We start from the raw sequence: 13,421 nt of genomic DNA on the forward strand, positions 1-13,421 counted from the left end.
GAATTCCAGAGAACATTTTTCTCTGAGCAATACTTGAGAAATATGCTCACCATGTAATGTAAAAGCTGAAGCTGTAAATAACTGTAATTTTAAACAGTAGATTGGAAAGATGTAGAGTGGAACAGTTCACAACCTGCCTTTCCCTGAAAGGTGTGTGTTAACATCTTCATTTTTTTTAGGCAGATCACAATGTTTTTTGTTTTTTTTTGCCCAAGATGGCGACGGCCGCAACTTAAGCTTCTGGCGCTCTTCGAGGGCCCCAAAGGAATTTGCTCTGGGAAGCCCTAGGTATGTTGAGGCGATTCTGGGGGTGGGGGATCTAAAAACAGCTGCTACGTGCTGTCTTCGGTGGCACTGAGCCCCCCCCCTTCGAATTAGCGGCGTTTTAACATCTGCCGTCTGCCGACCTGCCGGCCTCATGATGGCGCCGAGCGCAGCTATACCGTGAATCCTGGACGTCTGCCTTGCTTCTTTTCATCTGCTGCTGCCTGAGCTGATTTCATGCTGTTGCTGGCCGAGGTGACTTTGGGATTGGGTTTTTTTTCAAAACAGCTGCTGGGCACTGCTTTTCGTGGCGCTGAGCCCCCCCCCTCCGGAATAGCGGCTTGTTGATTCAATCGAGCGGCGCTGAGAACTGAGAACTGCCTGCCGAACTGCTGAGCTCTATTATGGCGCTGAGCGCTGCTCGCTGTGAAGCTCGGGACGTCTGCCTGTTTTTTATCTGCTTGCGGACTGAGGCGACTTTAGGGATTGGGGGATCTTTGAAACGGCTCCTGGACGCTACTTTTCGTGACGTTGAGCCTCCCCCCCCCGAGCTAGCGGCCTGTTGATCTGAATGAGCAGCGCTGACAATCCCTGCTGACCTGTTGAGCTCTGTTATGGCGTCAATCACTGCTACAGCGCCGTGAAGCCCAGGACGCCTCACCTGCCTTCTTCCTCTGCCTGTTCGCCGTGGATACCCTCTGCTTGTCGGAGGGGCAGCGGCAACGACCCCACCGGATGGAGATCCTTTTACGACCATCTGCTGGCTGACACCGTTCTTTGGTGGCGAGGAGCCTCCTTCTTCTCCCGGATGGTGGTTGCAGATTGTGGGCCTGGTCATCGGCCTCGGCGGACATGTTAGTGAATTCCAGGACTCAACCTAACTGCTGGGATCACTTCTCTCTGCCGTTGAAGGATGGCTTGGACTGGTGGATGGACATTGGGGAGAGAATGTTTTGTTCTCCCCCCCCAGACTGGCGGTGCGGGCTGGCGTTGTGAGGATTGACAGAGGCCTGGCCTGCCTGTTCCTTACTTCTTTTGTTGACAGGCAGGCATTACGGCTAGATCCATACCTGATGGGAATTAAGATCTCCCTATGGATAATCCAGTGTGGACGGGACCGAACCGTGGTGGGAGGACGGTTTTGGACTGGTCAGCGACCACCTCACTGGTGTGGGAGACCAGTTTGGGTGGGCCTGGCTTAGGACTCCCCTTTTCTCTCTCTGCTCCAGTTAGACTCCTCAGCCGGAGTGAGAGGACGGCTGAGGTTGTCCCTTGGAATTCCATCTCAGGTGAGAGCTGAGATGGCTTTGCAGATTGAGAGATATGCCCACTGGACCTGTTCTTTCTCCATCTTTGTACCATCAACGAACAATCCTTTGGCCATATTTACAACATCGGCCCCAAGAGACTAATTGAGTGCTATATGATCCATCGTTATTCCGAAGTGGACTTGTATGCCCTTAGGGCGGTTCCTGCCTCATGGGCGCGACCTGTCGCCTGTTTTCATACTCCCCTTAATGACGGGCCCAAGCTTTGGGACTCCGAGAGGTGGTTGGGCTTGGATAGGGGCCTCGAGTTAAGACGCGCTAAGAGGCCCCTGATCAGATTTTTAGCTGGTTATTTTAAGAGGTTAGGGAGGGGGAGGGAGGGGGGGGTGGGGAGGGAACCTGTAACCGGCACTCAGTCTGGTCCTGTTAGAGGTCCTGGTGGGACGGGGTTGGGGGAGGTGGCTGCTGGAGCTGGGAATGTGGGGGTGGGGCATCGAATCCCCACGGCGATAGGGTATGGCAGCAGGTGTTTGCGCGGAGGGTCATATCAACATCTGGGATCGCGCCCCCGCTATCTTCGAGCGGTGGCGCGCTCCGACCCTCCGGTTAGCACCCTCTTACCCGGGGATGAGGGTGATCAGGCCCCTGAGCTCAGGCTGGTCTATTTTAACGCTAGATCCATAGTTAATAAAGCTCCCCTCATCCGTGATCGGATCGAGGAGGAATGTGCGGATCTAGCGTGCATCACGGAAACTTGGCTGGGCTCGGAGGGAGGGGTGCCTCTCACCGAGTTATGCCCGCCGGGTTTCCGGGTGCTGCACCAGCCACGGGCTCAGGGCAGGGGTGGTGGGGTGGCAGTGGTTATTCGGGAGACATTGTGTCCCCGGGAGGCCACCATTGTCCAGATGGCCGGGAGTGAAACCCTCCTCTTGAGGTGTGGTCCTCGGGTTCAGTTGGGCTTGTTGCTTACATACCTGGCGCCCAGCTGTGTGGCAACAGCCCTGCCCGAGCTGCTCGACACCCTCTCAGGGTTGGCGGTGGAGTTCCCCAGGCTTGTAGTCCTGGGTGACTTCAACCTGCCATCACTGGGAGGGTCGTCGGAGTTAGCTCGGGAGTTCATGGCTTCCATGACAGCCATGGGCCTGACCCAGGTTATTGAGGGCCCGACTCATGAGGGGGGTCACACTCTTGACCTGGTGTTCCTGTCTGGACAGTGGTTGGATGATCTGGGAGGGGGTTCTCCGTCCATCACCCCTCTGTCATGGTCAGATCATTACCTCCTGAGGCTAGTTTTCCGTCATGCCATCCCCCGCCGCTGGGCGGCAGAGCCAACCAGGTGGTTCCGCCCCAGGCGCCTAATGGACCCAGATCGGTTCCAGAGGGCGCTTGGGCCTATACCTATCACCCTTACCCACAGCCCAGTCGATGCCCTGGTGGAGGCCTGGGAAACGGCAGCCACCAGGGCACTCGACTGCGTTGTACCCATGCGACCTTTGACCCGACGCAGATCCCGTTGGGCCCCATGGAAGCAGCAGAGACGAGGTCTAGAGAGCGGTTGGAGATCCAGCCGATCCGAATCTGACCGATTGCAGTTAAGAACCTTTATAAGGTCTTATCTTGCAGCGATAAGGACGGCGAAGTCTAACTACTTTGCCGCCCTTATCGCGTCCGCAGATAATCGCCCGGCCGCCCTGTTTAGGGTGACTCGCTCCCTCCTTAATCAGGAGGTGAGAGAGGATCCCTTGCAGGGATGAGCCGAGGAGTTTAGTCATCATCTGGCGGACAAAATCGCTCGGATCCGGACCGGCTTGGACTCTGACTGGGCAGAGTCTAATGTGGAGGAATCAGGCGGTCTTGAGCACGTTATCTGGAATGAGTTCGACCCTGTTTCCCCTGATGATGTGGACAGGATCATGGGGAGACTGAGCACCACCACCTGTTTGTTGGATCCGTGCCCCTCCTGGCTAGCTTATGCGGCTCGGGAAGGAACACGAGGCTGGTTCTATGCAGTAATAACTGCTTCCTTGAAGGAGGGCGTCTTTCCTGCCGCCTTGAAGGAGGCGGTGGTGAGACCCCTTCTCAAGAAGCCTGCTTTGGACCCGGCTGTTTTAAACAACTACCGTCCAGTCTCCAACCTTCGCTTTCTGGCGAAGGTTGTTGAGAGTGTGGTGGCGCATCAGCTCCCTCTGTTCCTGGAGGAAACTGATTATCTGGACCCGTACCAATCGGGCTTCAGACCCGGACACAGCACGGAGACGGCATTGGTCGCGCTGGTGAATGATCTCTGGAGGGCTAGGGACAGGGGTTGCTCCTCTGTCCTGGTCCTATTAGATCTCTCAGCGGCGTTCGATACCATCGACCATGGTATCCTACTGCGGCGTCTCAGGGGGTTGGGAGTGGGAGGCACCATTTTACGGTGGTTCTCCTCCTACCTCCAGGGCCGCTCGCAGTCGGTGTTGACAGGAGGGCAGAGATCCGCCCCGAGGTCTCTCATTTGTGGAGTTCCTCAGGGGTCGGTTCTCTCGCCTCTCCTGTTCAACATCTATATGAAGCCGCTGGGCGAGATCATTCGTGGTTTTGGGGTGGGGTATCATCAGTACGCTGATGATACCCAACTTTTTCTTTCCACCCCGAACCAACCCAGTGATGCCCTCTCCGTGATGTCCCGGTGCCTGGAGGCGGTTCAGGTCTGGATGGGGAGAAACAGGCTTCGTCTCAATCCCGCCAAGACTGAGTGGCTGTGCATATCGGCATCTCGGGTTAACCAAGTTATTCCATCCTTAATGATGGGGGGTGAGGTGTTACCCCCCGTCGATAGGGCTCGCAACTTGGGCATCCTCCTGGATTCACGGCTCAATTTCGAAGACCATATAGGAGCCGTGACCAGGGGGGCTTTTTCTCAGGTTCGCCTGGTGCGCCAGTTGCGTCCCTATCTGGACCGAGACGCCCTACGCACAGTTACTCACGCGCTTGTGACCTCCCGTTTGGACTACTGTAACGCTCTCTACATGGGGCTGCCCTTGAAGACCACTCGGAGGCTTCAACTGGTGCAGAATGCGGCCGCGCGAGTTGTAATGGGGGTTTCCCGATACTCCCATGTAACACCTCTACTCCGTGAGCTGCATTGGCTTCCGGTTGCCCTCCGGGTGAAATTCAAGGTGCTGGTTATCACCTATAAAGCCCTACATGGCCTGGGTCTGGGATATCTGAGGGAACACCTGCTGCCGGCATCAAACGCCCTTCGCCCAGTGCGCTCCCACAGGGAGGGTCTCCTCAGGGTCCCGCCGGTAAGAGATTGCCGGCGGGTGACACCCGGGGATAGGGCCTTCTCGGTGGGAGCGCCTGCCCTCTGGAACCAGCTGCCGGTGGAGCTGAGAACTGCCCCCGACCTCCGATCATTCCGCCGGGGCCTGAAGACCTGGCTCTTCGAGCTCTCGGGCCCAGACTGAGGAGAAATTTTAATTTGGGGTTCTTTTTAATTGACTACAGGGTCAATTTAATATTTTTTAAGTTGGTTCTTAATTTTTGTATTTTGGATTTTTAATTCCCTGTAAACCGCCCTGAGTCCTCAGGGAATAGGGCGGTATATAAATATAACTAAATAAATATACAATTAATTCAAATGTATCAGGGCTTTTTTTTAAACCAGAAGCTTGAAATCATTGAGCTAGTGTGGAGAAATGATTAAGGTATTTGGATTAGAGCCAGGAGGATCTATATTCAATCCCACATTCAGTCCTTAGAGTGGATGATTTTGGCTAGTTACTACATCTTGATCCAATCAAATGGAGAGGATTTTTATGGGGATAAAGCTATAGAGGTTTAACAGAATAATAGAGTTGGAAGGGACCCTGGAGATCTTCTAGTCCAACCCTCTGTTCAAGCAAGAAATTCTACACAATACAGTACTATTCCAGATTGTCCAATCTGCCCTTAAGAATCTCCAGTGATGGAGCACCCACAATTTCTGAAGGCAAGCCATTACACTGATTTTTCTTGCCTCCTGTTTTGGCCTTTTATTTTTGTTGAACCTATACCTGCTAAAGACTCTAATTGTCCTGCTATGCTATAGGCTACTCTGATACAGTCTTACTACTTTGCTTTGTATTTGGAACTTTTTCCTGTCTGATGCTTTGATATTTTTTTATCAATTGCCTCTGTCTTTTCCCTCTCCCCCTTTTCAAAACAAGGTTTCCAAATAATTTTCTACTTTTTACTCTCTTGTTCAAGGGTGCAACCTTTTGTCTTTGTGACTTTACTTTATAGCATTCTTACTGGACTATTTTGAGTCAGGGATCTGACTCTGTAAACTGTTTGCTTTCCTTTGTTTCTTGTTCTTGGCATTCATCAGAAAGAGGAATTGCTTTTCTTATATATGTTCAAGCCTAATTTATCCAATTATTTTTTTTAATGACACGAGCATTGCCATGGGATGATCAAGTGTAACTGAAAGTGGAGGCTACAATTCAGATATGCCCTTACCAGAATGTATCCTATGGAGATGTACTGTTGGGAACATTTATTTTGGATAGGGTATTATTGGCTATATAATCCCTTCTCTAAGATTATGTAGGATTTGCTGGTCTTAGTCTGAGGAGCCTCACTGCAGAAGTCCTCCAAATTGCCTGAACAACTTTTGTTGTAACAAGAAATGTAAGTGTCAGCATGCAGGGAGCACAAGATCTTGACACAAGACCTGTAATATGGCTAAGTCATGTGTATTGTTTATTTATGTTTCTGTATGTCTTGTTAAGGGTAGCAACATTTAGCAGATGGATAGCACATGCATATCCATCTTATTTCTTAAGATATCTTTTTCTTTTTTTTTTCTTTTTTTCCCCAAAGGCATGCATAATTATTTCTTAAGATAGCTTTTTCTTTTTCTTTTCTTTTTTCCCCCCAAAGGCCACTGCTGATGGATAGGTAGATAAACTGCTGAGATCTATTTCTACAATGATTCAAAAGCATAACAATCATAGATGTAATCTTTCTGAGACTGTTCTGTTTCAGTTAAAAACTGTAGGCATCACATTTAAAAACCAAGCAAGTCAAAAATTTGAGAACCCTTTTATCTTAAACAGGGGTTCCTGATCCCCAATCGGCAGATCAGTACCGATCTGTAGCCCATTGGGAATCAGTTTGCATAAGTGGCAGGCAAGTGTGTGAAGCGCCATTTACACAAGTGGTGGGTGCATGAATGAAGCCATCCCCTCCCCCCACTGCTACTGCCACCTCTGCCAGTCCACAAAGCCAGAAAGGTTAGGACCACTGATCTTAAATATATAAAATCTCTTTCTTAACCAGACAGGATGCATTTAACTATATTACCTTTTTTGCCTCATTTTTGAAGGTTGCAAGGGGGGGATCTTGCATGCCAACATTACTTCATGGAAAAGCACATACACAGTCTAGACAGTTTCCATTCCTGTTCATAATTGAATGTAAGAAGTCAAGCTTTGTATTTGTAGAATCACAGAGAATTATATCAGCCATGCAATACAGACACAGTGGAATCAGCAGAATCCTGTCACTGTCATCAGTAGTGACATTATGTTGCATGATCCATTGCTTTCAGGGCATGTGTGCAAGTTGAAACATACCCGTGATGTTGCATTCATTAATATGGGCCTCCTTGCCACCTTCCCCCAACTCAGAGGGCTTAACTTTTGGCTGCTTGAACTCAAGAGGAAAGGTTTCTTGTAGGCCAGCAGAAGTGGTATCTACAGTGTACGCAAGGATTCCAGGCCACATTTTTTTCTACCACTGTCTCTTAGCATGCACCTGTGTAGTACATTTCATATTCCAGCAATCAAAACCTTGCATCTGTCTCTCTCCATCCCAGGGTCTCAGTCACAGTATATGTGAATTATTTTAACTTAGGGAATAATGCAAAGAAGGCTATCTCTGGAATTATCTCTTCAGAAGCTTCAGACAGTATTATTAAATTAATCATGCTAGTAAATTTTAATGTGTGTTTTATTGTGGAGAAAATTATTAGACTGCTTTCTTGGCAGCCACTATAATTAAAATTAAAAGTAACTCATTGAGACCACAGCTTTAAGCTTTAAGAAGCAAGGGGTACCTAAATAAAACCAAGGGCATTTTGTGTTCTGCATTTTGCTACCAAAAATTTATACGGATAGGCATAGCAAAATGTGCTGCTCAGGACTTCAACTTTCCTTTAAAAATTCCAGATTTATTTTAAGGGGTGGGGGAAGAATAGGAAAATAAAATAATATTCCTTTTACCTCATTATCTATTGGCCACATTACCCCAAGGAACTAAAAATAAAAAAAAACACTGTTAAATTTGCTGCACTAGAACTGCACCATGGAAAAGGAAAGATGTCATTTCAGTGAGTATCCTCACCTCAAGAGATGTAGTTGCAACATCCAACTCTTCCTTCTGTTTTTGGTTGATAAGACCCATCTACTAATTCTTACCAACTACTGTCACTTTGCTTTCCTCTTCTCTTCTATCTTCTGCCCCACAATCCTCCTGAATAGAATCTTTCATTCTATGTACCAGATAGAAGGACTTTTCCAAACCCCAACATTCAGGAATCAGTTTTAATGCCAAAATATTATTACATCATTGTTTTGCATGCACAAATATTATACAAAACAGGAAAATTCGAGAAATGAATGGCTGTTATTACAGAAAACGGAGTAAGGTTGTTAACATCCAGATAGGAAGATCTTTTTTTTGGGGGGGATCACAAGTACCCTAGACTTGTAAAGCCGACAAGCAGGCATATATCACTTCAGAACTGCAAAGAATACAGTACAACCCAGAAGTGACTGCTAATATATGCCCAGCTAGGAATACATATAGATTATTTCTATGCTACATCACTGTAATAGTGCAATATAATATAATGTAAATTGCAGTGTAGCTTTGAATAAACCCACCAAGTCACATTTATCATTTATTAAACAGAGTCACTTTTCTTTCTTGCATTAAGGCAGATTAAGGAATTTAGTATTCTCCAGATGCATTACAGTTTTATACTATAACCCAAAGCCAGCATGATAAATGGAAAAGGAAGGAAGGAAGGAAGGAAGGAAGGAAGGAAGGAAGGAAGGAAGGAAGGAAGGAAGGAAGGAAGGAAACCAATGTAGGAATTATGGTTCAAAATATTTGAAGGCAGTGAATTACTGTCCTACATGCTTAGATCATATAAGGATGAATGAAAGTGTTTTCCAATGTGATATTTCCATATGTATGCAGACATCTACCATATTTGCACTTTCCATTAAGGCATTTTCCTTTCTATTTATTCTATAAAACTCAATAAGTTTAATCCTTTGCTATACCTTTTAATTATAGGCATCTACTGTTTTACCATTTAACAAGATCTGCCTTTCAAAAGGTTAAGACATACATTTGTAATAACGCCAATGTTTTAAGGTAGGTTAGTTGGGGAAATTGTGATGTATTCAAAAGTGGAGTGTGGCCCAAATACCAAAATGTTTCTTACTGTGCATACTTGTGGTCTACTAGAAAATAAGGACAGCAAATGAAGACCCAGTACATAAGTGTAATATACATTTTTTATTCATAAAAGTGTATAGGTTCATGCATGCATGCATGCATATGCATGTTTGTACATTATGTACAATGCTTGACTGGAGATATTTCCTTACAGAAAAATATGATTTGATCCTGATTGTATTCATGAATTATATAGGGGAATCAGTTGTTATCTAGATAGCTTTATTTTGCTACACACTAATGGTTGTGAGCTCAATTTATAAATTATTTATTTCCACCAATCACATGGAATCTGCAAAAAGGAATAGTCCTCCTTAATGAAAAAGAGTACTTCCAACCAATACAACTGAACTTTAATATTTATCATCCTTTATAACATTATAAATAAATAAATAAATAAATAAATAAATAAATAAATAAATAAATAACATTCCAAAGATGCAAGAAACATACACACAGAGAATGTGAATAGCAATAATTTTTATTCCTTACACTCTATATTTTTTTTTCCAAATTACATTCGTGCCACATAGGAGAGAGAGAGAGAGAGAGAGAGAGAGAGAGAGAGAGAGAGAGAGAGAGAGAGAGAGAGAGAGAGAGAGAGAGAGAGAGAGAACACCTAGAAAATAGAACAGTTAAAGATGAGTTGGTGAAGCAGATTTGCCTCCCACTGATTATAGTGGGATAATTAATACATTTTTCTCTCTGTTAAAATCAATATGGTTGAAATTCCTCATCTTTAATTGGTTTGTGCTTATATCCCTTTTTAATATAAAGGAGGATCCATCCATTTTTTTTTCCATAAAGAAGACTATTCTCCACTCCCTCTGTTTGCTTAACTGTCTTTGCCAGTTTAAATGAGTAATCTATTTGTTCTACAATTGTTGGAAGTAAATTCAATATACACTTAAATGATTAAATGCTGCTATAGAAGTAAAGGTATTCTGTGCCAATCTTATTTACATACAAGTTTCAAACTGGTCCTGGGTCCATGAGATAAAAGGATTTTCACTAAAAAAAATATCAAATATTGAAAGAAATGTAACTACTTTGTGGCCAATCAAAAATCTATTAAAGATTTACAATTTAAAGAAGAAAGCATACAGATTGTGATACATAGTGCACTATAATAAAATAGGAAAGAATTCTGGGCATTAAATTGCATTGAAAAGAACACAATTTATATAGGTGAACAGTAAGGAAAAATCAATAAAAAAAGAATATATTTTGCCCAAGAAAGGTAGGGAAAGCAAGTTTTGAACATGTATGGCAGATTATAATACAGACTGTGATTCAATGATAAATTCTACTCTATAATGTTCAACACAAGCAACAAATTGTATGAACACAGGGAATCCTCTGTACTTCCAAACACATGCACATTGAACAATAACAAATAACAGGAGAAACTGTTGGACATACCTTGGTGTGCTTTTGCAATGCAGCTTTTAGGAGCTGCAGCCATTATTTTCAACCAAAAGACCATTTTGAAAATATTTGCTGGTATTGTTGGTGTATTTGTTCATCTTTGACATCTTCAAGGAAATATGATTTCTGAGTGAATAAATGTTTGTGTGACAAATAATATCATAAGTAGTATATATATATTATATATTAAATTCCATGTTATATGGATCCCAATCTTATGGCAAAGATGAAAAGGAAGGCTTGCTTCTTAAATTGATAAGGTCTCAAGAGATGGGTATGAATAATATATTTGATTGGGAACCATCCAGAGTTAGTTGCAAGACCAACTATATTTTAAATAATTAAATATAATTATTACATAGGGACGTGGTGGCTCAGTGGGTTATGACGCTGAGCTTGTCGATCAGAAGGTCGGCAGTTTGGCGGGTCGAATCCCGAGTGCCGCATAACAGAGTGAGCGCCTGTTACTCGTCCCAGCTTCTGCCAACCTAGCAGTTCGAAAGCACATAAAAATGCAAGTAGAAAAATAGGGACCACTACGGTGGGAAGGTAACAGCATTCCGTGCACCTTTGGTGTCTAGTCATGCTGGCCACATGACAACGGAGACGTCCTTGGACAAGCGCTGGCTCTTTGGCTTTGAAACGGAGATGAGCACCGGCCCCTAGAGTCGGAAACAACTAGCACACATGTGTGGGGGAACCTTTACCTTTACCTATAATTATTATTTAATTTTATTGTGAAGAGATTGAAGAGAACCCAGTTCACAGAAATGCTATAAAAGATAAAATGAAGATTCCACTGTAAGGTACTTGGGCAGCAAATGGGAAATAGTTCAGTTGCTGGAATTGCTGTAAACCCATCTCTTTCTTTTTTAAATTTTTCTATGAGACAAGAAGAGCCTTGGTGGAGCAGTGGGCTGATGCCTCCTTAAGTAACACCAGCTGCCTGCAATTAGTGCAGGTTCGCATCCCACCAGGCTCAAGGTTGACTCAGCCTTCCATCCTTCCCAGGTAGGTAAAATGAGGACCCAGATTGTTGGGGGCAATAAGCTGACTTTGTAATAATGCCGCTTGGGGTGTGTGTGAAAGCCCTAACAAGCAGGCATATACATAGAATGAAGGCTACTGCTAAGCTTGTAAGCCACCCTGAGTCTTCGGAGAAGGGCGGGATATAAATGTAATAAAAATAAAAAATAAAATAAATAAATAAAATAAGAATTGTGTTTCAAAAATTATACATAGAAAATTATGCCTTTCAGTTTTGGGCAGATTTAAAAAAAAACAAAACAAAACCCTGACATGAGGAAAACCTAAGTCCTAAACTGTTATCAAAAACCATATGCATTAAGATTTCTGAGGGGAAAAAATTAAGCACCAGAAATATGATTTTGGTATGTATGAACATCTTTGGGATGGGGCTGGTGATTAGGTAGCAAAAAATGTGAGACATTGTGTAAATCAGATACAATGGTGTTGAATATAGTGCTAAGATAGGAGTCAGCAATTAGTTAATATTGTCAGATCTTAGAGAGCTAACCAAGGCAGGTCTAATTAATTAATACTAGGAAATATCAATATTGTGAGCTAATAGGACAGAGAATTCTAGAAGAAAGCAATAGGAAGTGATTTATCTAGACCATCCAAACCACATGGAAAGAATACATTGTCTCTCATAATGCATACAACTTTAAAGAGATCTTGTTCTGCATGAATAGGAAGAAAATAGACAAGATAAAATTTTATTTTATAAGTTGTTCAAGAGCAGTATAGAAAAAGTATGTTGACCCAAAGCTCTGCTTGCTATTTTCTTAGAACTGTCAACTCAGAGAGCAGCTTTTAAAGTCTATTGTTCCTCAAAAAGCAATGAAATAGTGGTAGCATAAATTCTTTACACAGGATCAACAAAAGAGAGAAATTTAGACTCTGACATTGCTGTACAACAGATTTTATATGTACCGTATAATCGTTTATGTTGTTTTGTAGACCGAGGTCAGAGAGGAAATTATAAATGAACAAAAAGATAGATAGCAGCTTTTGGGCACTTTTGAGGAAATGACTGGATACAGTCTATATATTGCACAGGAAAAAAAAACAGGCTAGGTTTGTTGGATAGCAATCACCCAGTTCTTTGAACATTGTAAAGGAAAACTGGAAATTAATAAATTTGGAGTATGTTCCTCTTGTCAACTGCATTTACTAAAAAAGTTATACTTACCAGTGTTTTCTTGCATGCTATAAGCTATGTGAAATCCATAGAGTGTCCAGGGAAGAAAGATATGGAGAAGAAATTGATGACTACGAACCACATAGTCCACAAATAATAGACATCAGTGCAACCTTTTCAAGTTAACACTGATATCTCGGCTAAGCCTGATAGATCTCATGATTTGATGGGGATGCACTTCTCTTAAAAAATAATTTATGGCTTAGATATACAGTAGTACTTACTAATAAGTAGCATTCTAATTTGTCTCTGTACCTGAAGTTGTCTAAACATTTGATAATATTTAGTCTGAAAAGCTTTAGCTAAATAACTGAAAGTCTTCACTCATAAATTTTCTGAGGCACTTCCAGTTAACATCAAAGAGCAGAGACAAGTTCAAGATAAACAAAAATGTCCTGCAGGAAAGATTTAGAGGACAAACAGAGAGAGTTTTTCAAATCTCAGTGGATCTATTACAACTCAGAGACTGGATAGAAAGCATGCATTGTTGCACTGTGCAATTGGGCTATAGTCATACTTCAGGTTGAAGAATTAAATACAATTACTGGTAGTTCAGGTTGCAGGATACAGGTTACTCAGGAATAACATCCTATTCTCTAACAACTTATATGTTCCCCTACTCTCCATAATAATAGGGTATTTTGTTTTGGTTTGTTGGGGTTTTTTTCTCCATTTTCTGCATATCTACACTGCAACCTTAATTTGCTTCTATCCAGTGCTGATGCTGGTTGGACTCAGCCAGA

The sequence above is a fragment of the Vipera berus genome (genome assembly GCF_964194415.1).
Source record: "Vipera berus genome assembly, chromosome: 4".
Taxonomy (NCBI): Eukaryota; Metazoa; Chordata; class Lepidosauria; order Squamata; family Viperidae; genus Vipera; species Vipera berus.